Source organism: Tachyglossus aculeatus, unplaced genomic scaffold (assembly GCF_015852505.1).
Source record: "Tachyglossus aculeatus isolate mTacAcu1 unplaced genomic scaffold, mTacAcu1.pri scaffold_97_arrow_ctg1, whole genome shotgun sequence".
In the NCBI taxonomy this organism is placed as follows: Eukaryota; Metazoa; Chordata; class Mammalia; order Monotremata; family Tachyglossidae; genus Tachyglossus; species Tachyglossus aculeatus.
Genome location: NW_024045100.1, coordinates 1,093,045 through 1,119,964, shown reverse-complemented (window position 1 = coordinate 1,119,964; position 26,920 = coordinate 1,093,045). Strand labels below are relative to the sequence as shown.

Genomic DNA, 26,920 nt, shown 5'->3' with positions numbered 1-26,920 from the left:
TCAATGGATCCTTGAAACCAGGCCCTTGGAAATAGATGAAAGAAGAGTTTCGCTTTCATACCTGTTTTCCCCCAGGGGGTCCTTCTTATTTTGGAATCCTGATTATACATGAGTGGCCTCTTTACTCTTATTTCCCAGGGTACTTAATACATTGCCAAGTGCCAACTGAAAGAAATGAAAAATGATATTACCAAAACAATCTTAGGGAAAAAAATCACTCCAAATCTACACAATCTATAATTTAAAAAAAATTAAATTTTGGATTGAAAGTCAATTTTACTGGATTCGGTTAACTTGAGATTATAGTTTACCAGTTTTAAGATGAAATCCTGATGCATATTACTGTATAATTTGTCCAATTTAGATTTGACCTGAGGATTCTTGGAATATTGTTGCTTCAATATGGATAACCTCTAGCACCCTTGGACTTCTGGTGTGTCATTTGGTGCCCTAAAATAATTGGATGAATTTTTCTTGATTTAATAAAACAATGAATAAGTGCTAAGCCTCTGATATTGCAAAAGTATTCGCCCACGGAAAAAAACCAACACACGGACTCTAACACAAAACATATGCTAAATTTACTTTGGTGAGTTATTTCTTTATAAATATTAAACAACATCTAGAGATTAAATGCATCTCAGCTCCATTAAACGCCAGAGTAACATGAACTCTAACAAGAAATACCACTAGATATCATGGTTTGTAAATAATTTTCAAAAGCAATTTAGCAAGTTTAATGTCACTGTCTACCTTGATCGACACATTAGTTACTACAAATACATTTTTATTAGTCCTATTTCATAGCAATGTATCCTTAATTATTTGGTTTACTTCTCAAATTATCTTACATTTATCTATTTTTAGAGAAGCAGCGTGGCTCAGTGGAAAGAGCCTGGGCTTGGGAGTCAGAGGTCATGGGTTCAAATCCCAGATCCACCAATTGTCAGCTGTGTGACTTTGGGCAAGTCACTTGGGGATGGGGATGAAGACTGTCAGCCCCACATGGGACAACCTGATCACCTTGCAACCTCCCCAGCGCTTAGAACAGTGCTTTGCACATAGTAAGTGCTTAATAAATGCCATTATATTTATATATTTATATTTATTTTACCTCATTTGTAAAATGGAGATTAAGAGGATAAACCCCCTGTGGGACAACCTTATCACCCTGTAACCTCCCCAGTGCTTAGAACAGTGCTTTGTACATAGTAAGCGCTTACTAAATGCCATTATTATTATTATTTTAAGTGAAAGACTAGAAAAATCAAATATGAATATGTCAAATAGCTATTATGTGCTAACATTTTGATATGTACTAGAATTTTAAAATAGTTTCTATATTTACTTGGTCATTAGTAAAAGCAAATAGTTTAAGCTTATTAAATACATAACTAAGATGAAAGATAGATAGGTTATGTTTTATCAAATCCAAAAAGCCCAATTATAGTTCAGAACAATCCAGGTATTGGTTACACAGAGAGGTATAATCAGAGCAAAATCAATGCATTTCTAATTTACTGCCTATGAAGTTAGTCACCACAGCCACATGAATCTGCACATTTTTTCCCTCGTTAAACATCTTCTGCAGACGAGATGGAGTGAAAAGAAAAGCTTGCACGTACTGAGAGCCTAGTAAAACAATTTTTGATCTTACAAGTCCACAGTTGATAGAAATTCCCTCTTTGTTGCTCTCTACAGTAGTTCCTGTTCATTTTAATCTCTCTGATCCTGGCAGTCCAACAAAGTGGAATTTGGCAGTGAGGGTTTCAAATTCATTCATCGGAGGTGATTCAGATATGATCTTGTTATCAGTCACATTTTCCTGCAATCGAGAAAATAAAAATCCAAAAGACTACATGAAAACATCATTTCTCCTATCCACCTGCCGTTCTGGGTTACCTGTGCACTTGGATATCTGTTCTTACTCCTACTTGCGGGGACTGACGATCTTGCATCTACCCCAGCGTTTAATACAATACTTGTCACAGTGCTGCTGCTGCTGCTAATAATAATAATAATAATAATAATAATGATAATAATAATAATAATGGCATTTAAGCACTTACTACGTGCCAGGCACCGTTCTAAGTGTTGGAGTAGATGCAAGCAAATAGGGTTGGACACCGAGACTGTCGCACATGGGGCTCGTAGTCTAAATTCCCATTTTACAGTTGAGGTACTGAGACATAGAAGTTAAGTGACTTGCCCAGGGTCACAGAGCAGGAAAGTGGCAGAGCCAGGATTAGAATCCAGGTCTTTCAGTCTCCCAGGTCTGTGCTCTATCCATTAGGTGACACTGCTTCTCAAAGTGCTTAACGATTAGCAGAGTTATTATCATTATCATCCTTATTATAATTGCTATGATTATTATTATCATTACTAAAACCTCACCCCTTCTGGATTGGAGGCTGGGTAGAAGATTGGAGTCCCTGGGCAGGAATCACCATACTATTGGCCCTTCAGGAGGCTCAAAGGCCATCCGCTGCCCAGATTGACCTCCCCACTTCTGCCAGGATCCCAGGGAGTGAAATCCCCTCACCCTCACAGGACCAGAGTTATAGATGTGCAACCACGGTCTGTTTGCTGGAGTAATCCGATAACCTGGACCTCCCACCGGGAAGTGGATAAATGTGGCCACATTTGTAGTATTTTATATTAACTTGTTTCCACTGTTTCAAGGATAACCTTCCACGGTATTCTTATATATGCTGCCATCCCAAGAAAAATGTCTTGCATCAGCCTTTCTTGCCCCTCCTCCAAATATTTCCGTTCAATATGAAGCTCTCGCCTTTCCCAGAGATGAGGTGGAGTCCTTTCAGGAGGAGAGAACCTCTATCAGTAACTATCTCCAATCAGACATGGACTGTCTCCTACCAGATGGAGAAATCCTCAATGGGCTCCTGAGACACCTTCACCACCCCCCTCCAATTAAAGGGGGTAAATTTTCATCTTGATGGAGATAATCTCTGGTTACAAGGAGACCCTCTCAGTGTGGAGAGAGGGGACATAATCTAATCAGAACATTTTGTCTTGTTGTCTGTCATCCCCTTCTAGACTGTGAGCCCGTTATTGGGTAGGGACCGTCTCTATATGTTGCCAACTTGTACTTCCCAAGCGCTTAGTACAGTGCTCTGCACACAGTAAGCGTTCAATAAATACGATTGAATGAATGAATGAATGAACATCACTTGCCTGGACAGAGCACGCTAGTCTTATCGTGATCAGAACCAGATTGTCCAGGGTGTGATGGTGAGTTTTTGATAATAATAATAATAATAATGATGGCATTTATTAAGCGCTTACTATGTACAAAGTACTGTTCTAAGCGCTGGGGAGGATACAAAGTGATTAGGTTGTCCCACGTGGGGCTCACAGACTTAATCCCCATTTTACAGATGAGGGAACTGAGGCACAGAGAAGTCAAGTAACTTGCCCAAAGTCACACAGCTGACAAGTGGCGGAGCGGATTTGAACCCACGACCTTTGACTCCAAAGCCCGAGCTCTTTCCACTGAGCCAAGCTGCTTCTCATAAGCAGCTCTGCTTCTTTTGACAATGCAGTTCATCGACAGAGAAATGTAATATCCTTGAAATTGAGAATTCCTGTTTATCGAAGACTAGGCATGGGTTGCTTGACAATCTGTCATTGTGCGGCCAAAGTATACTAGTTTCAACAACAATGAATATTCTTTCATTCATTCTTTCATTAAATCATATTTATTGAGCGCTTACCGTGTACAGAGCACTCACTGTACTAAATGCTTGGGAAGTACAAGTCGGCAGCATATAGAGATGGTCCCGACCCAACAACGGGCTCACAGTCTAGAAAGGGGAGACAGACAACAAAACGAAACATTCTCAATTTGATAAATATGAATTTCCTATGTTCTAGTCACCATTCCAAAATTCAATAAAAAGGAGGTATTCTGGTGTCAAGTAAATTCTAAATAAGTTTCTTTTTCTGAAAGATGTATACTATACAAATGTATTTTATCATCCACAATATTTTTAAAAAGTCAGACTGCTCTTTCAGTCAGAACACAAATGTTAAAATTAAATCGACTTTGAAAACAGCTAACTGATTGTGTTCAATATTAACGTTGGTATAGATGTAGAACATAAATATAATAGTAATAATAATGCACTGAAAAAAAAAGAAACCTCTACATAAAAATAGTTTAAAAGTCTAAAGGGAAAAAAATCACCACTTTTAAGATGCTGGAATTTGAATGATTGAGCAAAATTGTCTTTACTAATTCCATAAGTAAAACAAGGTAGTCAAGATGTGTTCAGATGAAAACAAGTGAAAATTATTTAATATTACCTCTAAGAACTGGGAATTCACTTTGAGATCTGGAAGCGGGAGCCCATTCTTAATAATGGCTTGTTTCTGGATAAACTTAGAAAGATGTTTAAAAGCCCATGAGATAATACCCTGCCCTTCGTCAGTGATATGGACATCAAATCCTGTCCCCATGGTGTAAGTTTTGCCAGTACCTGTCTAAATAACTAATAGAGAGATGAACTGCTCATCTTATTTTTTTTTTAAAAGCAACCAGCATGGACATGGTAAAGAAAAAAACAAGAGGCTATGAAAAGCCATTTCTGTTAAAAGCTCATTCTCTCTCATGGCTCAGTGAAAAGAGACCGGGCTTCGGAGTCAGATGTCATGGGTTCAAATCCAGGCTCCACCACTTGTCAGCTCTGTGACTTTGGACAAGTCACTTTACTTCTCTAGGCCTCAGTTCCCTCATCTGTAAAATGGGGATTATGAGTGTGGGCCCCCCGTGGGACAACCTGATGACCTTGTAAGCTTCCCAGCGCTTAGAACAGTGCTTTGCACATAGTAAGCACTTAATAAATGCCATTATTATTATTATTATCATTATTCAGATGTCACAAATGAAAAGAAAAGTGTCTGTCTGGCTTTATCTCCGCCGCTTAAATCAAGCCAAGGAGCTCCTTGACTCCAAAAGCTTCCAGTTGTGAAAGCAAGACATAATAGCTAGCATCCTCCATTCTCCCACCAGTTCTCCAGGAAAGGAAGCAAATTACTGTGGCAAAAACTTTGTCAAACACAGATAAGCCTGGGACCTGATCCCCCACTACCCTCCCATTAACATAAAAGGAAAGGGAGCCAATGCCCTCTCCTCTACCTGATTCATCACCCCTGTGGTGGGGAATGATACCGTTCTAAAGTTTAATATTTTTACGTGCATTTCTTAATGTTTAAGATCTTGAGCCACTCAACCTATTGAAAGAAACCCCAGAACCTCTGCTCCAAACTCCCTTGGGAGCCTTGGCTGTAAACACCCATGGGAATGGCTTTGACCATTTGTGAGAGAGAAAGAGAAAGACAGAGACAGAGACAGAGAGAGTGTTTATGTACCCACGCCCACACACACATGACTCTGAATGTGTAGAACTAAGCTTGTATACTCAACTGAATATACATTGCAGATTGTCTGCACATGACGATAGGCTATTGTACACCCTGACGTCTATGCTATCTGCAGTAGCTGTTATTGATATTGCATTTTGGTATCCTGATCATATCAAAAAGTTTAAAAATTGGTGGTTATCACTTTCCCCACAAAATATTCATTCATTCTTTCAATAGTACTGATTGAGTGCTTACCGTGTGCAGAGCATGGTACTAAACATTTGGGAGAGTAAAATAAACAGACACATTCCCTGCCCACAAATAGCTTACATTCTAGATGGGTAGACAGGCATTAATAAATAAATAGATTACAGATATGTACATAAATGCTGTGGGACTGGGAGGAGGGAATGAGTAAATGGAGTAAGTCAGGGCGAGGCAGAAGGGAGTGGGAGAAGAGGAAAGGAGGGCTCAGGTAAGGAAGGTCTCTTGGAGGAGATATGCCTTCAGTAAGGCTTTGAGGTGCGGGAGAGTCATTGTCAGATTTGGGGAAGGAGGGCATTTCAGAACGGGGTAGGATGTCGGGGAGGGGTCAGTAGCAAGATAGACGAGATCGAGATACAGTAAGAAGTTTGGCATTAAAGGAGAGAAGTGTGCAGCTGGGTTGTAACAAGAGAGTAGCGAGATGAGGTAGGAGGGGGCAAGGTGATGGAGTGCGTCTAAGCCAATGTTGAGGAGTTTTTGTTTGATATGGAGTTGGATGAGCAGCGAGTGAAGCTTCTCGAAGAGTGGGGATCCATGAACTGAATGACTTTGTAGAAAAATGACCCAGGCAGCAGAGTGAAGTATGGACTGAAGTGGGGACAGACAGGAGGCTGGGAGGTCAGCGAGGAGGCTAGTACAGTAATCAAGGAGGGACAGGAAGAGTGATTGGATTATTGTGGCAGCAGTTTGGATGGAGAGGAAAAGGCGGATTTTAGCGATGTTGTGAAGGTAGACCTGACAGGATTTAGTGATGGGTTGAATATGTGGGTCGGATGAGGGAGAGAAGTCAAGATACTGCCGCGGTTTGAGGCTTGTGTGATAAGGAGAGTGGGGACATCTACAGTGATGGCAAAGTCAAGGGGAGCACAGGGTTTGGGTGGGAAGATAAGGAGTTCTGGTTTGGACATGTTAAGCCTGAGGTGACAGGAGGACATCAAGTAGCGATGTCTTGAAGGCAGGAGGAAATGAGAGACTGTAGAGAGGGAAAGAGATCAGGGCCGGAGATGTAGATTTGGGTATCATTCATTCATTCATTCAATTGTATTTATTGAGCGCTGTGTGCTGTGTACTAAGCGCTTGGGAAGTACAAGTTGGCAACATATAGAGACGGTCCCTACAAAACAGTGGGCTCACAGTCTAGAAAGTGGGCTCACAGTCCGTATAGAAGCAGCAGTTGAAGTCATGGGAGCGAATGAGTTCTCCGAGAGAGTGAGTGTAGATGGTACCATGTTTTCGAAAGTTAAAATGGTTTGCAGCTATTTATATGCATGTAGTCTTCCAAAATACAGTACGCACTTATCCATGGGCAAAAACGGAGGCATTATTTCCCTCAAAACAACCTTCAATGAGTTTTTCTATGCACTGGGCATAGATCTGTTCTCGCTGTGATTCATTATCGAACACGTAGTCAAAAGTAAAGGCCTTATCCTTCCTCAAGAACACATGAGGTTCTCCAGGTGTGACGCATGTACAAGTACGGCATCCTTCACTTTTCTCTTGGGCGGGCTGAGGTTGGATTCTATGAAAAATAGACACGATAGCAAGTTCAGCATTTAAACATAATAGCAATAGATGTTTAAAATAAACCTTCAAAAATTCGATGATAAAATAACAATTCCCTCATCACAATAAAGCTCTAGAACAGTCCAATTTATAAGCATGTACACATAACCAATCCCTCTCAAGGCACTCAAGCCACTCAACTAAGGTAGAATTTCTCGGAAATCGATTGTGGTTCAGACCTTTCTCTCTAAAATGGAGCAGCTTGTTGGCTCGGGGCAGAAGGATGAGAAATCTACCTGTCTGGAACTCCAACTCTATTTTTCAATATAACTATTTATGTCCAAGAACCAGCCAGCCTGCCTATCTTCAGAAGGCTAGAGCTTGCCTCACCCCGGCTCCTGAAACCGAAAACTGGGAAGATAGGTGAGAAAAAAGGTATCTTTCCTTACTTTCCAAGGACCATGTTCTGAAGCTTCCCTTCAATCTGATGAGGGAGAACGCCGGTTCAGAAGGATAGGTAGCCCATGCCTATTTGTAAATATTCTTACGTCTGCCCACCCATTAGAGTGTAACGGGCAGGAAACGTGTCTTGTAATAATAATTACAGTAGATGTATTTTACTATTATTGCCTTATGTGGTCTAGTCATGTCCGACCCACAGCGACGTCGCAGACACATCTCTCCCACCTCCATCTGTAATCATTCTAGTAGTGTATCCATGGAGTTTTCTTGGGAAAAATATGGAAAACTTAAGTCTCCGCCCTCGCCTCTCTACCACGCCGCTGTTGCCCAGCACAGGTGAGGTTTGACTGGTAGCAGATTGCCTTCCACTCACTAGCCACTGGCCAAGCTGGGAATGGACTGGGAATGCCTCGGCTTGACTTTCCCTCCTGCAGCTGTGACTGGCAGAGTACTGGAAACTCTCCAGGGGCGACACTGAGAGGAAGAAGCAGTGTGGCCTTGTGGAAAGAGCACGGGTTTAGGAGTCAAATGACCTGAGTTCTAATCCAGCTCTACCAGTTGAGTGCCGTGTGATCTTGGGCAAGTCCCTTGCTGGCCTTGGTTTCCTCATCTGTAAAATGGAGACTCATTCTGTTCTCCCACCTACTTAGAATGTGAGCCCTACGGTGGTCTACATATGCCCCAGTTAACTTATATTTACCCCAGGACTTGGAATAGTGCTTGAAACATTGTAAACGCTTAACAAATAAAATTGGTAGAGAAGCAGTGTGGCTCAGTGGAAAGAGCACGGGCTTTGGAGTTAGAGGTCATAGATTCACATCCCGGCTGTGTGACTTTGGGCAAGTCACTTCACTTCTCTGGGCCTCAGTTCCCTCATCTGTAAAATGGGGATGAAGACTGTGAGCCCCCCGTGGGACAACCTGACCACCTTGTGACCTCCCCAGTTCTTAGAACAGTGCTTTGCACATAGTAAGTGCTTAATAAATGCCATTGTTATTATTATTATACGTGATTGACAAATGCCATAATTAATATTATTATTCAGAAAATTAGACACAGTCCTTGTCCCACATGGAACTGAGTGAAGACCCAGTCACCGGTGCCGCTCTTGTTCAAATCCCTACTGAGAGCTCACCTCCTCCAGGAGGCTTTCCTAGGCTTAGCCCCCTTTTTCCTCTCCTCCTCCCCATCCCCCCCGCCCTACCTCCTTCCCTTTCCCACAGCACCTGTATATATGTTTGTACAGATTTATTACTCTATTTATTTTACTTGTACATATTTACTATTCTATTTATTTCGTTAATGATGTGCATCGAGCTTTATTTCTATGTATTGTGATGACTTGACACCTGTCCTCATGTTTTGTCTTGTTGTCTGTCTCCCCCTCCTAGACTGTGAGCCCGTTGTTGGGTAGGAACCGCCTTTATCTGTTGCCGACTTGCATTTCCCAAGCGCTTAGTACAGTGCTCTGCACACAGTAAGCACTCAATAAATACAATTGATTGAATGAATGAATGAATGAATGAATGAATGAACTCACAGGGTAAGAGGGAGGAAGAACAGATAGACATACCATCACTATTTTACAGGTGAGAAAACTGAAGCACACAATGAAGTGACTTGCTCCAAGTCACATCATATATATTGCCAACTTGTACTTCCCTAGCGCTTAGTACAGTGTTCTGCACACAGTAAGCGCTCGATAAATACGACTGAATGAATGAATGAACATCAGGCAGGAGGTGAACCCCAAGGTTGAATGGTATCCTGTCACTGGTAGGGGCTGAGATAATAATAATAATAATAATAATAATAATAATATTTCTTAAGCACTTACTATGCGCCGAGCACTGTTAACTCTGTTATACTTTCCTAAGAGCTTAGTATAGTGCTTTGTACCCAGTAGACAACCAAAAAATACTTCTACTACCACCACTACTTCTTTTTTACTACTACTATCACCACCACACCACTACCAGTACTACCAGTAGAAGCCGCATGGCTTAATGGAAATAGCCCTGGCTTGGGAGTCACGGGTCGTGAGTTCCAATCCCGCCTCTGCCACTCATCAGCCATGTGACTCTGGGCAAGTCACTTCACTTCTCTGCCCCTCAGTTACCTAATCTGTAAAAGGGGGATTAAGACTGTGAGCCCCGGGTGGGACAACCTGATTACCTTGTATCTACTCCGGCGCTTAGGACAGTGCTTGGCACACAGTAAGCGCTTAACAAATACAGTGATTATTATTATTATTCATTCATTCAATCGTATTTATTGAGTGCTTACTGTGAGCAGAGCACTGGACTAAGCGCTTGGGAAGTACAAATCAGCAACAGATAGAGACAATCCCCACCCAACAACGGGCTCACAGACTAGAAGGAGATCAACAGACAACAAAACCAAATCAGGACATAGGTGTCAATACACATTATTACTACGACTGCTATTACTAGTAGGGACCGTCTCTATATGTTGCCAACTTGTACTTCCCAAGCGCTTAGTACAGTTCTCTGCACATAGGAAGCGCTCAATAAATACGATTGAATGAATGAATGAATACTAGTACTCCTGAAGCAGCGTGACCTAGTGGTTAGAACATGGGCCTGGGGAATCCTAAGAATCCGGGTTCTAATCTGCTGTTGGATTTCTAGTGGGTCACACACTCTTGGGTCGCATCCAGCGATGACTTCCTTCATTCGTTCATTCGATCGCATTTATTGAGTGCTTACTGTGTGCAGAGCACTGTACTAAGCGATTGGAAAGTACAATTTGGCAATGTATAGCAACAGTCCCTACCCAACAACGGGCTCACGGCCTAGAAGGGGGAGACAGACAGCAAAACAAAATAAGTAGACACATGTCAATACCATCAAAACAAACAGAATTATAGATATATACACATCATTCATAAATTAAATAGGGTAATAAATATGTACAAATATACACAAGGGCTGTGGGAAGGGGAAGGGGGTAGGACAGAGGGAGGGAATGGGGAGATGGGGAGGGGAGGAGGAGCCGAGGAAAAGTGGGGGGCTCAGTTTGGGAAGGCCTCCTGGAGGAGGTGAGCTCTCAGTAGGGCTTTGAAGAGAGGAAGAGAGCTAGTTTGGCAGATGTGTGGAGGGAGGGTAGTCCGGGCCAGGGGGAGGACGTGGGCCGGGGGTCAATGGCAGGATGGGCGAGAACGAGGCCCAGTGAGGAGGTGAGTGGCAGAGGAGTGGAGGGTGCGGGCTGGGCTGGAGATGGAGAGAAGGGAGGTGAGGTAGGAGGGGGCAAGGTGATGGACAGCCTTCTGTTTTTTCATCGGCACTGAAAGAATCACTTTTTTCACCGAGCGGGCGTTTGAGGAGAAAGAATGATGAGGTTACTCAGGTAGGGTCAGGGGAATTTTCTGGGGACTGAAACAAAGGGAATATAAATAAGGAAGGAAGAAGTTTTATTTGAATGTCTAAAAAAGGGTAATAAAGCGTATTCTGAAGAAATACGGAAAATGGCACAACAGCCTGACATAAACCTATAGCTTGACTGTTTTAAAATAGAGATATCAGGAAAAACATAACACCAAAAGATACTCATTCATTCATTCAATCGTATTTATTGAGCGCTTACTGTGTGCAGAGCACTGTACTAAGCGCTTGGAAAGTACAATTCGGCAACAGATAGAGACAATTCCTTCCCAACAATGGGCTCACAGTCTAGAAGGCGGAGACAGACAACAAAACAAAACAAGTAGACAGGCATCAATACCACCAGAATAAATAGAATTATAGAAATATAAACATCATTAATTCATTCATTCAGTCGTATTTATTGAGCGCTTACTGTGTGCAGGGCACTGTACAAGCGCTTGGGAAGTACAATTCGGCAACAGATAGAGACAATCCCTTCCCAACAACGGGCTCACAGTCTAGAAGGGGGAGACAGACAACAAAACAAAACAAGCAGATGGGCGTCAATACCATCAGAAAAAAAACAGATGAACTGTGACTAACCTTGTTACCTTGTATCTATAGCTACTTTGTATCTATACTAGCTCCTAGTATAGTGCCTGGGAGAGAAGATAGCCGGTCCCTGACTCTGGCAGCCCTGGGGATTCCAGAGGGCAGATGGGGATCAGCGCTGCAGGTGGCAAAATCAGAGTCAGCAAAACAGCAATAGTGTTAATTATAATAACAATAATAATAATGGCATTTATTCAGCACTTACTACGTACAAAGCACTGTTCTAAGCGCTGGGGAGGTTACAAGGTGATCAGGTTGTCCCACAGAGGGTTTCACAGTCTTCACCCCCATTTTACAGAGGAGGGAACTGAGGTCCAGAGAAGTGAAGTGACTTGCCCAAAGTCACACAGCTGACAAGCGGCAGAGACGGGATTTGAACCCATGACCTCCGACTCCAAAGCCCGGGCTCTTCCCAGTGAGCCACGCTGCTACATAGTGTTGATGTAAAAGGAATTGCGGGAGTGAATTTGTCATTACAACAGTGCTTGGCACATAGTAAGCGCTTAACAAATACCATCATCATTATTATTATTATCTCAGCCCCTACCAATGACAGGATACCATTCAACCATCAGCAGTGATATCCTCAAACCTCAGTGTGTGGGTATTTGTTTCTCTCTCTCTTCTCTCTCTCTCTCTCTCTCTCTCTCTCTCTATATATATATATATATAATATGTATATAAATATATATAAATTATTGTATAATTACAATTATATATAACATATATATTAATATATTATATATAACTGTAATTATACAATAATTTATATATATTTATATCATCATCAATCGCATTTATTGAGTGCTTACTGTGTGCAGAGCACTGTACTAAGCGCTTGGGAAGTACAAGTTGGCAACATATAGAGACAGTCCCTACCCAATAGTGGGCTCACAGTCTAAAAGGGGGAGACAGAGAACAAAACCAAACATTCTAACAAAATAAAATAAATAGAATAGATATGTACAAGTAAAATAAATGAATAAATAGAGTAATAAATATGTACAAACATATATACATATATACAGGTGCTGTGGGGAAGGAAAGGAGGTAAGATGGGGGATGGAGAGGGGGACGAGGGGGAGAGGAAGGAAGGGGCTCAGTCTGGGAAGGCCTCCTGGAGGAGGTGAGCTCTCAGTAGGGCCTTGAAGGGAGGAAGAGAGCTAGCTTGGCGGATGGGCAGAGGGAGGGCATTCCAGGCCTGGGGGATGACGTGGGCCGGGGGTCGACGGCGGGACAGGCGAGAACGAGGTACGGTGAGGAGATTAGCGGCAGAGGAGCGGAGGGTGCGGGGTGGGCTGTAGAAGGACAGAAGGGAGGTGAGGTAGGAGGGGGCGAGGTGATGGAGAGCCTTGAAGCCCAGGGTGAGGAGTTTCTGCCTGATGCGCAGATTGATTGGTAGCAACTGGAGATTTCTGAGGAGGGGTGTAACATGCCCAGAGCGTTTCTGGACAAAGACAATCCGGGCAGCAGCATGAAGTATGGATTGAAGTGGGGAGAGACACGAGGATGGGAGATCAGAGAAAAGGCTGATGCAGTAGTCCAGACGGGATAGGATGAGAGCTTGAACGAGCAGGGTAGCGGTATGGATGGAGAGGAAAGGGCGGATCTTGGCAATGTTGCGGAGCTGAGACCGGCAGGTTTTGGTGACGGCTTGGATGTGAGGGGTGAATGAGAGAGCGGAGTCGAGGATGACACCAAGGTTGCAGGCTTGTGAGACGGGAAGGATAGTAGTGCCGTCAACAGTGATGGGAAAGTCAGGGAGAAGGCAGGGTTTTGGAGGGAAGACAAGGAGTTCAGTCTTGGTATTTATATACCTCTCTCTCTCTCTCTCTCTCTCTCTCTCTCTCTCTCTCTCCCTCTCTCTCTATATATATACATACACGCACAAATGTATAAATATATATACACGCACAAATGTATGTACCCCGCCACATATGTATATACATACATATCTAATTATAGGATAACCAGCTTTAGAATACTGGTATCATGCTGCATGACTTAATGTGCTTATATTTCCCACAGAGACTGAGTAGGTCACTTAAGAAAGATAGCTAAATGACAGGTGCCATTAAAACCTTTCAGGTAAGTTGCAAAACTAAAAAAGTCATTCATCAGAACTACCAGGAGGAAAACGTAAAATTTTACATTGTAACACAATTTGGAGATCGTAAACTGACAAAATTCCTTAAATAGTCTGGGAAGAAAAAGGTAGAGAATAAGTATTTGGACTGCGCAATTCCAAATATTTTGAAACGTCTTAAACATAATAATAATAATGATGGTATTTTTTAAGCACCTATTGTGTGCCAAGCACTGTTCTAAGCGCTTGGGGGATGCAAGGTGATCAGGTTGTCCCATGTGGGGTTCACAATCTCAATCCCCATTTTATAGATGAGGTAACTGAGGCACAGAGAAGTGAAATGACTTGCCCAAAGTCACCCAGCTGACAATTGGCAGAGCCAGGATTTGAACCCATGACCTCGGACTCCAAAGCCCGTGCCCTTTCCACTAAGCCACGCTTCTTCTCTAATATACCACTATATCTCACATTTTCACAACGTCTCCACAATTCTATAATCTGTATTAATATAAACAGGACTGTCACTTATACCAGACCAACAATTGTCAATCATACTTATTGAGTGCTTACTATGTGCAGAGCACTGCACTAAGCACTTGAGAGGGTACAATGCAATAATCTAACATACTTCACTTATATCAGACCAACAATTGTCAATCATATTTATTGAGTACTTTACTATGTACTAAGCACTTGGGAGGGCATGACATAACAATCTAACATACTTCACTTATATCAGACCAACAAATGTCAGTCATATTTATTGAGTGCTTACTACATGTAGGCCACTGTACTAAGCACTTGGGAGGGTACGATATAACAATCAACATACTTCACTTATACCAGACCAACAATTGTCAATCATATTTCTTGTGTGCTTACTACATGAAGAGCACTGTACTAAGCACTTGGGAGGGTACGATATAACAATCTTACATACTTCGTTTATATCAGACCAACAATTGTACTCAATATTTATTGAGTGCTTACTACATGCAGAGAACTGTACTAAGCACTTGGGAGGGTATGATATAACAATCTAACATACTTCACTTATATCAGACCAGCAATTGTCAATCATATTGAGTGCTTTACTATGTTCAGAGCACTGTTCTAAGCACTTGGGAAGGTACGATACAACAATATAACAAACTTTACTCTGCTGCCTGGATCATTTTTCTCCAAAACATTCAGTCCAGGTTTCGCCACCTCTTAAGAAACTCCAGTGGTTGCCCTTCCATCTCCACACCAAACAGAAACTCCTTACCATCACTCCACCTAGCCCACTCACTCATTCACTCACTCACTCAGTCACTCACTCGCTACTCTCCAGCTTCAAACGCAGCCTTCACACTTTGCTCTTCTAATAACAACCTACTCACTGTTACCTCAGTCTCATCTATCTTAACAGACTTCTTTCCTATATTCTGCCTCTGCCCCGGAATAATCTCCTTCTTCATATCCGAAAGACAATTAATTTCCTCACCTTCGAAGCCTAACTGAAGACACATCTCCTCCAAAAGCCTTCCCTAAGCATCTCCTCCAAGAAGCCTTCCCTGACTAAGCAGCCTTTTTCTTTTCTTCCACTCAATCAATCAATCAATCGTATTTACTGAGCGTTTACTGTGTGCAGAGCACTGGACTAAGCGCTTGGGAAGTACAAGCTGGCAACATAGAGAGACAGTCCCTACCCAACAGTGGGTTCACACCTTCTGCATCTACCTGACTGGTTCCTTTATCCATCAACCCTCCCAGCCCCACAGCACTTATGTACATATCCAGAATTTATTTATGTCAATATCTCTCTCCCCCTCTAGACTGTAAGCTCCTTGTGGGCAGGGAACTCTCCCAAGCGCTTAGTACGGTGCTCTGCACACGTAAGTACTCAATAAATACCACTGATTGATTAACAGACTGTAAACTCATATTGGACAGGGAATGCGTCTGCTAACTCTCGCAAGCAGTGTGGCTTAGTGGGAAGAGCACGGGTTTGGGAGTCAGAGGTCGTAGGTTCTAATCCCGGCTCTGCCACTTGTCTGCTGTGTGACTTCGGGCGAGTCACTTGGCTTCTCTGGGCCTGTTACCTCATGTGTAAAGTGGGGATTAAGACTGTGAGCCCCACGTGGGACAACCTGCTTACCTTGTATCTACCCCAGCACTTAGAACAGTGTTTAGCACATAGTAAGTGCTTAACAAATACCATAATAATAATAATAATTATTCTCTGTGCCTCAGTTTCCTCATCTGTAAAATGGGGATTAAGACTGTCTACTTGTTTTGTTTTGTTGTCTGCCTCCCCCTTCTAGACTGTGAGCCCGTTGTTGGGTAGGGACCGTCTCTATATGTTGCCGATTTGTACTTCCCAAGCGCTTAGTACAGTGCTCTGCACACAGTGAGCGCGCAATAAATACGACTGACTAAATGAATTGATGAATGACTGTGAGCCCCACGTGGGACAACCTCATTACCTTGTATCTACCCCGGAGCTTAGAACAGTGCTTGGCGCAAAGTAAGCTCTCAACAAATACCATAATTATTCCAGCACTCAGAACAGTGCTTTGCACATGGTAAGCGCTTAGCAAATACCATCATCATCATCATCATCATCATAGTGCTCTGCAAAAGTAAGCGCTCAATAAATACCAGCAATGATGATTTGTGACTTCCTGTTTAAATTACAGTACAGAAGGTACAACTCGATGATGAAATGTCATTTCAAGTCCTCCAAAATAATACGTCTTCCCTTTATCTATATTTCCGATAAATATCATATAAATGCAATTGATTGACTGATTTCATGAGTTGATTCAAACACGGCCCTAGAGCTAAAAAAACAAATTCTGTGACCTTTGACCCCTATAAATGTTATGGCTTTACCATCTTAGGTATCATTATCCTTGCTTGATTTTGTGCCAATTATTGCCCGATTATTCAGAGAGTTGCGTGCTTGTTATCTTAATTCCTTCAGAAATTGCTTAACTCCTTAGAGCTGGCTAATTCTAAGGAAATAAAATATGCACTCGACTCAACAGAGCACGTACCAAATTGGTCACATTAATAGAGCAAGCAAGATACAAATGCTTATCCATCTGTTGCATTTATTATCAACCACTTTAATGAGGACAGGGACACAGGAAACTATCGAGCCTGGTAGATTCCAGAGAAGGCAGAGAAGAGGAGTGTGCTAAATTCATGGGAAGAAGTCATCCTAGATTAGCATGCTCCCTTCAAAGTGTGAGATGCGAAGCAATGGAGTGAAAGTAGCCCTCTCTCATCTTTCAGATATGGAAATATATCTGAAATATATATTTCAGATCTGAAATACATATTTCAGATCTGAAATATAGTGATATTTTCATATAAGAGGAAGAAGTGTGGCCTACGGGAAAGAGCATGGGCCTGGAAATCAGAAGACCTGAATCCTAAACCAGGCGTTGCCACTGATCTGCTGTATGACCTTAGCCAAGGCACTTAAATATCTTTCCCTCAATTTCCTCATCTGTACAATGGGGATTAAATCCTAGTACCTTCTACTTAGGTCTGTAAACCCCACGTGGGACAGGGACTGTGTCCACTCTGATTATTTTGTAGCTAGCTCCTCCAGTGCTTACTACAGTGCTTGGCACATAGTAAGCACTTAACGAGTGTCCTAATTATCATTAACTACTATGAGCAATTCAAGATCCAACAAGGGGGGAAAAAACACATAGTACATAGTACACATAGTAAGTGCACATAGTAAACGCTTAATAAATGCCATTATTATTATTATTATTATTCGACTCAACAGCAGAAGCCAACGTGGAAGGAAGGAAGCCAGGTATTTAAAATATAAATATAATACAAGGTGCAGAACAGCTGAAAACCACACCAACTGATGTAAAAACTGGAGAAACTGGAGAAAATAAAGGTATTTATTCTAAGTACACTTATCGTAAGTAACACATTTTTAGCAGGAATTTTACACGTGCATTTTAAATGCAATATTTCAATGCGCACATTTCAATGGGCCATTTAAGACCTAGGTAGGACTGGATTAATGCAGGAAATTTAGGGGCCATCATCCAGGAACTCAGGCTAAGGAGTCTCTTAGAAATAAACCCATAATGATAAACATTAAGGTATATACAAAGAATGTATGGTAATAATAATAATAATGATGGCACTTGTTAAGCGCTTACTATGTGCAAAGCACTGTTCTAAGCACTAGGGGGATGCAAGGTGATCACGTTGTCCCACGTGGGTCTCACAGTCTTTATCCCCATTTTACAGATGAGGTAACAGGCTCAGAGAAGTTAAGTGACTTGCCCAAGGTCACACAGCACACATGTGGTGGATCTGGGATTAGAACCCATGACCGCTGACTCCCAAACCCGTGCTCTGAGTGTATATGACATCTTATATTTTTAATACTATATTCTCCATGTTTTAAGACAAAGGTAGCTTCGAAATGGGTTTATGTTAAATAAAATTAATACTATATTCTACATGTTTTAAGACAAATGTAGCTACGAAATGGGTTTGTGTTAAATAAAATGCAAGTTTGACATAGCATTACAATTTAACTTAAACTTTAGTACTCATGTGTTACATAATTAAATACTCCTTTGTTTAGTTCACAGTGTGCCATACATCACACTCTATAACTTCTATGGGAATGCCATGGAAAATTTGATTTATTTTATATAGAAAAGTCAATTTCTACATAAAGTCCCTTAAATCCAACTTTTCAATTCCATAAATTCCCAAGCGCGATTTAAGGTGAACCCTAATGAAATTTTGTTTATGGAAATTTTTTTACTAGCTCTGCAAGTTCCATTATCGCTAACCGTAATTTAGCTGTTGATTGTGACTCCAGTTTGTGTTTCACAACATTCACTCATCTCTAAATGTATGCTGATTACTTTGGGAAAATTCAACGGGTTCAAAACTACCTTGGCTCATTTTTTTCCCTTTCAAAATCAATTAAGAAATGTTAAGTCGGCCTCCATCTGTAGAAATCATAATAGAAATGATATTTATGGAGCCTAAGGCACCATCCAGCGCTTAGAACAGTGCTTGGCACATAGTAAGCGCTTAACAAATACCATCATTATTATTACTAATCTCTTGGGAAAGTACAACACAGCACAAGACCCAATTCTAGCCCAAAAGGAGATTACAGTTTTAAAAGGGAGACAGACATCAAAAATATGAACACAGTACACTCAGAATGAATTGAATGGTCAATTGAAATCATATGTGCACAGATGAAAAGAGTGTGTATATATAGATATGTAAGCGCTGACTGTTGGGTTGATACGATTCACGGTGCGAATAATTAATTAAGGCTCCTAGGAAGCAGAATGGCCCAGTGGATAGAGCACGACACTGGGAGTGAGAAGGACCTGGGTTCCAATCCTGCCCTCCACCATTTGTCTGCTGTGTGACCTTGAACATGTCACTTCACGTCTCTGGGCCTCAGTTACCTCATCTGTAAAATGGGGTTGAAGACTGTGAGCCCAATGTGGGACAGGGACTATGTCCAGCCCACCCTGTACTTCCCAAGCCCTTAGTACAGCACTCTGCACACGGTAAGCGCTCAATAAATACGACTGAATGAATCAATGAATTACCTTATATAATAATAATAATAATAACAATAATGTCGGTATTTGTTAAGCGCTTACTATGTGCCAAGCACTGTTCTAAGCACTAGGGCAGATGCAAGACAATTAGCTTGTCCCACATCTATTCCAGCTCTTAATAATAATAATGGCATTTGTTAAGTGCTTACTATGTGCAAAGCACTGTTCTAAGCGCTGGGGAGGTTACAAGGTGATCAGGTCGTCCCACGGGGGGCTCACAGTCTTCATCCCCATTTTACAGATGAGGAAACTGAGGCCCAGAGAAGTGAAGTGACTTGCCCAAAGTCACACAGCTGAGAAGTGGCGGAGCCGGGATTTGAACCCACGACCTTTGACTCTTAGTTAGTGCTTGGCATATACTAAGCACTTAAATAGCACAATTTATTATTATTATTATTATTATTATTTATTAGCAGTAGGACTTAAAGGGTTTTATGAATCAGGGAAGGAGTCTGTTCTGGCAGATTTGGGGAGGGACAGAGCTCTATGAATAAGGGGACAGAGGCAGGGAGACAGAAACAGGTCATGGCAGGGCCAGAACGGAGACTGGGACCTGAAGAAAAGCGGGTCAGAAGACCCGAAAAGTAAGATGCAGACAGCTGGAGGAGAACCTCAAAACCCAACAGTATGAACTTTTTATTTGAGGGAGAGAGAGATGAGCAACCTCTCAAAAAGCAGCATGACTTCATGGTTAGAGCTTAGAACTGTGCTTTGCACATAGTAAGCGCTTAACAAAGGCCATCATAATTACTATTATTATTATTATTAGAGCACAGGCCTGGGACTCAGAGGCATCTGGGTTCTAATCCCAGCTCTGCCACTTGTCTGCTGTGTGACCTTGGGCAAGTCACTTCCCTTCTCTGGGCCTCAGTTACCTCACCTGTAAAATGGGGATAAAGAGTGTGAGCCCCATGTGGGACCTGTTTACTTGTGTGTGTCTACCCCAGAGCTTAGAACAGTGCTTGCCATGTGGTAAATGCTTAACAAGTACCATAATTATAATAGCAATTATTATTATTATTATTACAGCACAGGCCTGGAAATCAGAAGGACCTGGGACACGATCTATGCCCAACCCGAATAACTTTTATCTACCCAAGCGCTTAGTAGAATGCCAGGCACATAGTGCTTAACGAAGGCATTAAAAAAATTTAAAAAAAAACCCAAACCCTGCCATCCCTGCCATTTCTCCTCTGAACGTTTCCCCACTTTCAAGGCCCTTCTGAAATCACATCTCCATGAGGTTTTCCTCACTTCCCCTCTGTGGGAACAATTGATAATAATTAAGGAGGACATCATCCATGTCCCACATGGGGCTCACAGACTTAGTGCTTTCACAGAGAAAGCACTTAATAAATGCCATTATTATTATTATTATTATTATTATTATTATTATTATTATTTCAGAGATGAGGTAACTGAGACACAGGAAGTTAAGTGACTTGCCCAAGGTCACACAGAAGAACTTGTCTTCTCTGTGAGGCAAGGCTGTGAGCTCACCGTGGGCAGCGATTGTTTCTTTATTGCTGTATTGTACTTCCCCAAGTGCTTAGTACAGTGCTCTGCACACAGTAAGTGCTCACTAAATAGGATTGAATGAGTGAGTGACTGAAAAGTGTCAGAGCCAAGATTAGAACCTAGGTCCTTCTAACTCTCAGAACTGTGCTTCACGCTGCTTCTATGAGCAATCATTTTTTTTTTTTTTTTTTGTATTTTAAAGCAGGCCAGTGCAGGTCAAAGAGGAAAGCAGAAAATAAAGGAGCATGGAGTTATTAGGAACTAACTGTAGGGCCAAGAGAGAAAAACAGATGTAGGTATAAAAATCAAAAGAAAATGCTTTAAATGCAGTCCTAAGGAAAGTCCTAAGGAAAGTCACTGGGAAACAAACATCTCCGAATTGCAACAGACTGAGGTAAAAAGAAATTGATTCTTTAAAATGGAGGGAAAAAAATTGAATGCCCTCCCTCTGCCCATCCACCAAGTTAGCTCTCTTCCTCCATTCAAGGCCCTGCTGAGAGCTCACCTCCTCCAGGAGGCCTTCCCAGACTGAGCCCCTTCCTTCCTCTCCCCCTCGTCCCCCTCTCCATCCCCCCATCTTACCTCCTTCCCTTCCCCACAGCACCTGTATATATGTATATATGGTTGTACATATTTATTACTCTATTTATTTATTTATTTATTTTACTTGTACATTTCTATCCTATTTATTTTATTTTGTTGGTATGTTTGGTTCTGTTCTCTGTCTCCCCCTTTTAGACTGTGAGCCCACTGTTGGGTAGGGACTGTCTCTATGTGTTGCCAATTTGTACTTCCGAAGGGCTTAGTACAGTGCTCTGCACATAGTAAGCGCTCAATAAATACGATTGATTGATTGATTGATTGATTGAATTCACCTAGCCTGGAGCCAATCTTCTAGCTATACCACACTCTTGTCTCTCCCACTTCATTCAGACTATTCCCCTGGTTTGAAGCCCCCTCCCTTCTAACAGCGGACAGGTCGCTGCTCTGTCCCCATTCAGATCAAGCGTGGCTCAGTGGAAAGAGCCCAGGCTTGGGTGTCAGAGGTCATGGGTTCTAATCCCGACTCCGCCACTCGTCAGCTGTGTGATTTTGGGCAAGACACTTCATTCATTCATTCAATCGTATTTATTGAGCGCTTACTGTGTGCAGAGCACTGTACTAAGGGCTTGGGAAGTACAAGTTGGCAACATCTAGAGACGGTCCCTACCCAACAGCGGGCTCACAGTCTAGAAGGGGAAGACAGACAACAAAACAAGACATATTGACGAAATAAAATGAATAGAATAAATAAGTACAAATAAAATAAATAAATAGAGTAATAAATACGTACAAACATATATACATATATACAGGTGCTGTGGGGAGGGGAAGGAGGTAAGGCAGGGGGATGGGGAGGGGGAGAGGAAGGAGGGGGCTCACACTTCACTTCTCTGCCTCAGTTCCCTCATCTGTAAAATGGGGACTAAGACTGTGAGCCCCACATGGGACAACGTGATCACTTTGTATCCCCCCCAGCGCTTAGAACAGTGCTTTGCACATAGTAAGCGCTTAACAGATACCATCAGCATTATTATTATTATTATTATCCCTCTTACAATCCCTCCTAGGACAATGAGCCCTTCCTTATTAATTTCCCAGCTCCTGGAACCATATAACACTAAAAACTGTGGTATTTGTTAAGCGCTTACTATGTACCAGGCACTGAATTAAGCGCTGGAGTAGATACAAGATAATCAGGTTGGGCACAGTCTCTGTCCCACGTGGGGGTCACAGTCCTAATCCTCATTTTACAGATGAGGTAACTGAGGCCTCGAGAAGTAAAGTGACTTGCCCAAGGTCACACAGCAGACACGTGGCAGGGCTGGGATTAGAACCCACATCCTCTTACTCCCAGGGCAGTGCTCTTTCCACGAGGTCATTTTACTTCACCCACCTCTAGGACTTACAAATTAATTTATACCCTTCTTACATTCATAATAATAATAATAATAATAATAATAATAAATAATAATGGCATTTATTAAGCGCTTACTATGTGCAAAGCACTGTTCTAAGCACTGGGGAGGTTACAAGGTGATCAGGTGGTCCCACGGGGGGCTCACAGTCTTCATCCCCATTTTCCAGATGAGGTAACTGAGGCCCAGAGAAGTGAAGTGACTTGCCCAAAGTCACCCAGCTGACAAGTGGCAGAGCGGGGATTTGAACCCATGACCTCTGACTCCGAAGCCTGGGTTCTTGCCATTGAGCCACGCTGCTTCTCTAGATTCGCTCAATTGATTCATTTGCAAAATGTTGTGGGTAAATTTGTCTCCCTTGCTAGAGTACAACCTTTTTGTGAGCAGGGACCCACTCCCTTCATTATTCCGTACAGTGGGCGATCAATTCATTCATTCGTTCAATCGTATTTATTGAGCGCTTATTAATAATAATAATAATAATGGCATTTGTTAAACGCTTACTATGTGCAAAGCACTGTTCTAAGCGCTGGGGAGGGGAAACAAGGTAATGAGGTTGTCCTATGTGGGGCTCACAGTCTTCATTCCCATTTTCCAGATGAGGTAACTGAGGCTCAGAGAAGCTAAGTGAGTTGCCCAAGGTCACACAGCAGACTTGTGGCAGAGCCAGGATTCGAACCCACGACCTCTGACTCCAAAGCCCGGGCTCTTTCCACTGAGCCACGCTGTTTCTCTTATTGTGTGCAGAGCACTGAACATCGCGCTTAGGAAGTACAGTGCAGCAAGAAATAGAGACAATCCCTGCCCACGATGGGCTCAAATTCTAGAACGGGGGAAACAGACATCAAAACAAGTAAACAGACATCAGTAGCGCCCTTATAAATAAATAGAATTATAGAAACGTACAAGTCATTGATAAAAATAAATAGAATTAAAATTATAAATATGTACATCTATACACAAGTGCTGTGAGGAGGAGGGGAGAGCAAAGAGGGTGGGTCGGGACAATGGGGGGTGCAGAGGAAAAGTGGTGCTTAGTTTGGGAATAAAACCTACTACTGCTAACCGATACTCACAAAATCCAGATACAGGGCAGTGCCTGGACAGAGAATTCTTTTCCAGGCATAGTTACTATGTGCATATATCTTTCTTTCAGATTCAAAGATGATACTAATTACTATAATGTACTTGTGTGCTGCTAAAACAGATACATGTGGCCCATGCACCGTTTTTGTCTTCCCTTCAGTGACATAACTTTCCTGAAGACTTTTCTCCTAGACAGCCACCCCAGGTATATAAAGAATCTGCAGTCGTTTTCCACCTACCATGGAAAGATCTGGGAGAATTTTGGATGTTGAGTGATGAGAAGCATTCCTGAACTGTCTAAAGACAGTTCTCATGGCAACTTTAATGTCCTAGGCCAAACAGGACTTATCCTGGGGAACTATCTCTAACTTTTCTCAATAATAATTAATAACTACTGCATTTGTTAAGCACTTACTAGGTGCCAGGCACCATACTAAGCTCTGGGGTGGACACGAGCAAATCAGGTTGGACGCAGTCACTGTCCCACAAAGGGCTCACAGTCTTCATCCCCATTTTACAGTTGATGAGGTAACTGAAGCACAGAGAAGTAAAGTGGCATGCCCAAGGTCAAGAACCCATGACCTTCTGATTCAGAGGCCCACGCTCTATTCAGTATGTCACACGACTACTCAGATTACTCTTACAGTGTCCTGAAAAGCATTCGCTGGAAGCAATGGTGCTATAATAGCTGAAGATTCTTTATCTCTCCGCTTTTTCCCCACTGCGATTTTTTTCTTAAGCCATCCAATCTTGATACGACAGGGAGAAAGTGAAAATGATACTTTCTACAGGTTAATGACCACCATTGGGGTTGGTCAAATTCACCTAGAAAATCTCTTTCAGGGAAATGAAAGGAAGAATTTTCCCACTATGGTGGCAATGTACAATATCTGATTTCCACATCTGACTGCTTTTGTGCATGACCACTCACAAAATAAGGCAATCTATGAAGCATCCAGTAATACTGAGCACCTCTTGTCCACAAGGAGCTTATACGCGGATGAAGAAGACTGACAGAGAACAAAATAAATAAGTCAATGTACAATTGAATAAATGTATATACATCCATAATAGCTGATGATTGGTTTTAATAAGCGTTCCCCCCAAAAATGGATGATGGTTTTCAAATACGGCTAATCTGCAAGATTACCTCGACGGTTAAAGGAGGAGAGACAAGAGCTATTAGGTTGTCATGACTGGGCTTGATGAAATATTTTTAAAGTTGAGTTCCTCAACTGGGTTGGCATCTTTGACAAAACACGTAGTCCCATCACTGTTAACAATGTGATTATCAAGTCACATACACAACATAAATAAGACTTTTTTGGGATGGTATTTGTTAAGCACTTACTCTCTGCCAGGCAGATCACACTAAATCACACTAAATTTAGCTGCAGTTTTTTTTAAAAAAATCAATCTATCTTGGGGTAGATACAAGCTGATCAGGTCGGACCCAGTCCCTGTCCTGTGTAGAGCTCACAGTCTTTTCCCCCATTTTCTAGATGAGGTAACTGAGGCCCAGAGAAGTGAAGTGACTTGCCCGAGGTCACACAGCACACAAGTTGCAGAGCCAGTGACAGAGCAAGTCTTGCTGAATCCCAGGCCTGTTGTGCTCTAGCCACTCGGCCACAATAATTATGAATGACTTTGTCAATTCAGCACAGCACTATTCTACAAGATGGGTGAGGGAATCAATCAATCAATCATATTCATTGAGCGCTTACTGTGTGCAGAGCACTGTAGTAAGCGCTTGGGAAGTACAAGCCGGCAACACACAGAGACGGTCCCTACCGAACAGTGGGCTCACAGTCTAGAAGGGAACAGTAGCTCAGCTGCTGGGTTTTTTTTTAATGGCATTTATTAAGCGCTTACTATGTGCAAGGCACTTTAATCATCTGTGCCTGGGCAAGTCTTACCATTTTTAAATTTTTTAATAGTATTTGTTGAGTGCTTACTATGTGCCAGACAATGTTCTAAGCCCTGCGGTAGACATAAGCTAATCAGGTTGGACACAGGCCATATCCCACATGGGGCTCACAGTCTAATCCCCATTTCCTACAGACGAGGGAACCGAGGCACCAAGGAGTTACGCGACTCGCCCGAGGACACACAGCAGACAAGCGGCAGAGTCAGGATTAGAACCCAGGTCCTTCTGACTCTTGGCCCACACGCTATCCGGTAGGCCATGCTGCGTCTATCTCAAATTGCAAGCGGCAAAAAAGTAGAGATACTTATTGTATGCAAGAAGTTCCCAGTGACATACTCACATCCACAGACAGAATCATAACATGAACAACTTTGCTTGGACTGACGCTTTCTAAAGAAATTGTGTCAATCAATCCATCAATAGCACAGACTGCATACAGGTGCTGCACATGAAACCATTTAGATTACCGTCTCTATATGTTGCCGACTTGTACTTCCCAAGCGCTTAGTACATTGCTCTGCACACAGTAAGTGCTCAATAAATACGATTGAATGAATGAATGAATGAATGAATGAATTAGCGGGGTGGGGGGGCATTAAACTTTTCCCACCTTGTGCCCAAATAATTGAAGTCACCTTTGCAGGGCACGTTACTCCACCAATGGTATTTATTCATTCGTTCATTCAATTGTATTTATTGAGCGCTTACTATGTGCAGAGCACTGTATTAAGCACTTACTGCGTGCTGAGGAGTGAACAATACAGTGGAGTTTTTTTATAATGGAATTTATTAAGCGCTTACTATGTGCAAAGCACTGTTCTAAGCGCAGGGGAGTTACAAGGTGATAAGCTTGTCCCACAAGGGGCTCACAGTCTTAATCCCTGAGGTCACTGAGGCCCAGAGAAGTTAAGTGACTTGCCCAAAGTCATACAGCTGACAATTGGCAGAGCCAGGATTCGAACCCAAGCCGTCTGACTCCAAAGGCCGTGCTCTTTCCACTGAGCCAGGCTCCTTCTCTAAGTTGATATACACGTTCCCTGCCCCCAAAGAGCAATACAAGTGAGAACACACATTATAGGGGAATTGACTGTTATAGATCTGTCCTC

The 26,920-nt window shown here is 42.3% G+C and overlaps 1 pseudogene; it reads right to left on the bottom strand.

Annotated features, from left to right (window-relative positions):
• On the bottom strand, nt 1–26,074 carry LOC119924361 (annotated as a pseudogene).
• Between the last annotated feature and the right edge of the window lie 846 nt (nt 26,075–26,920).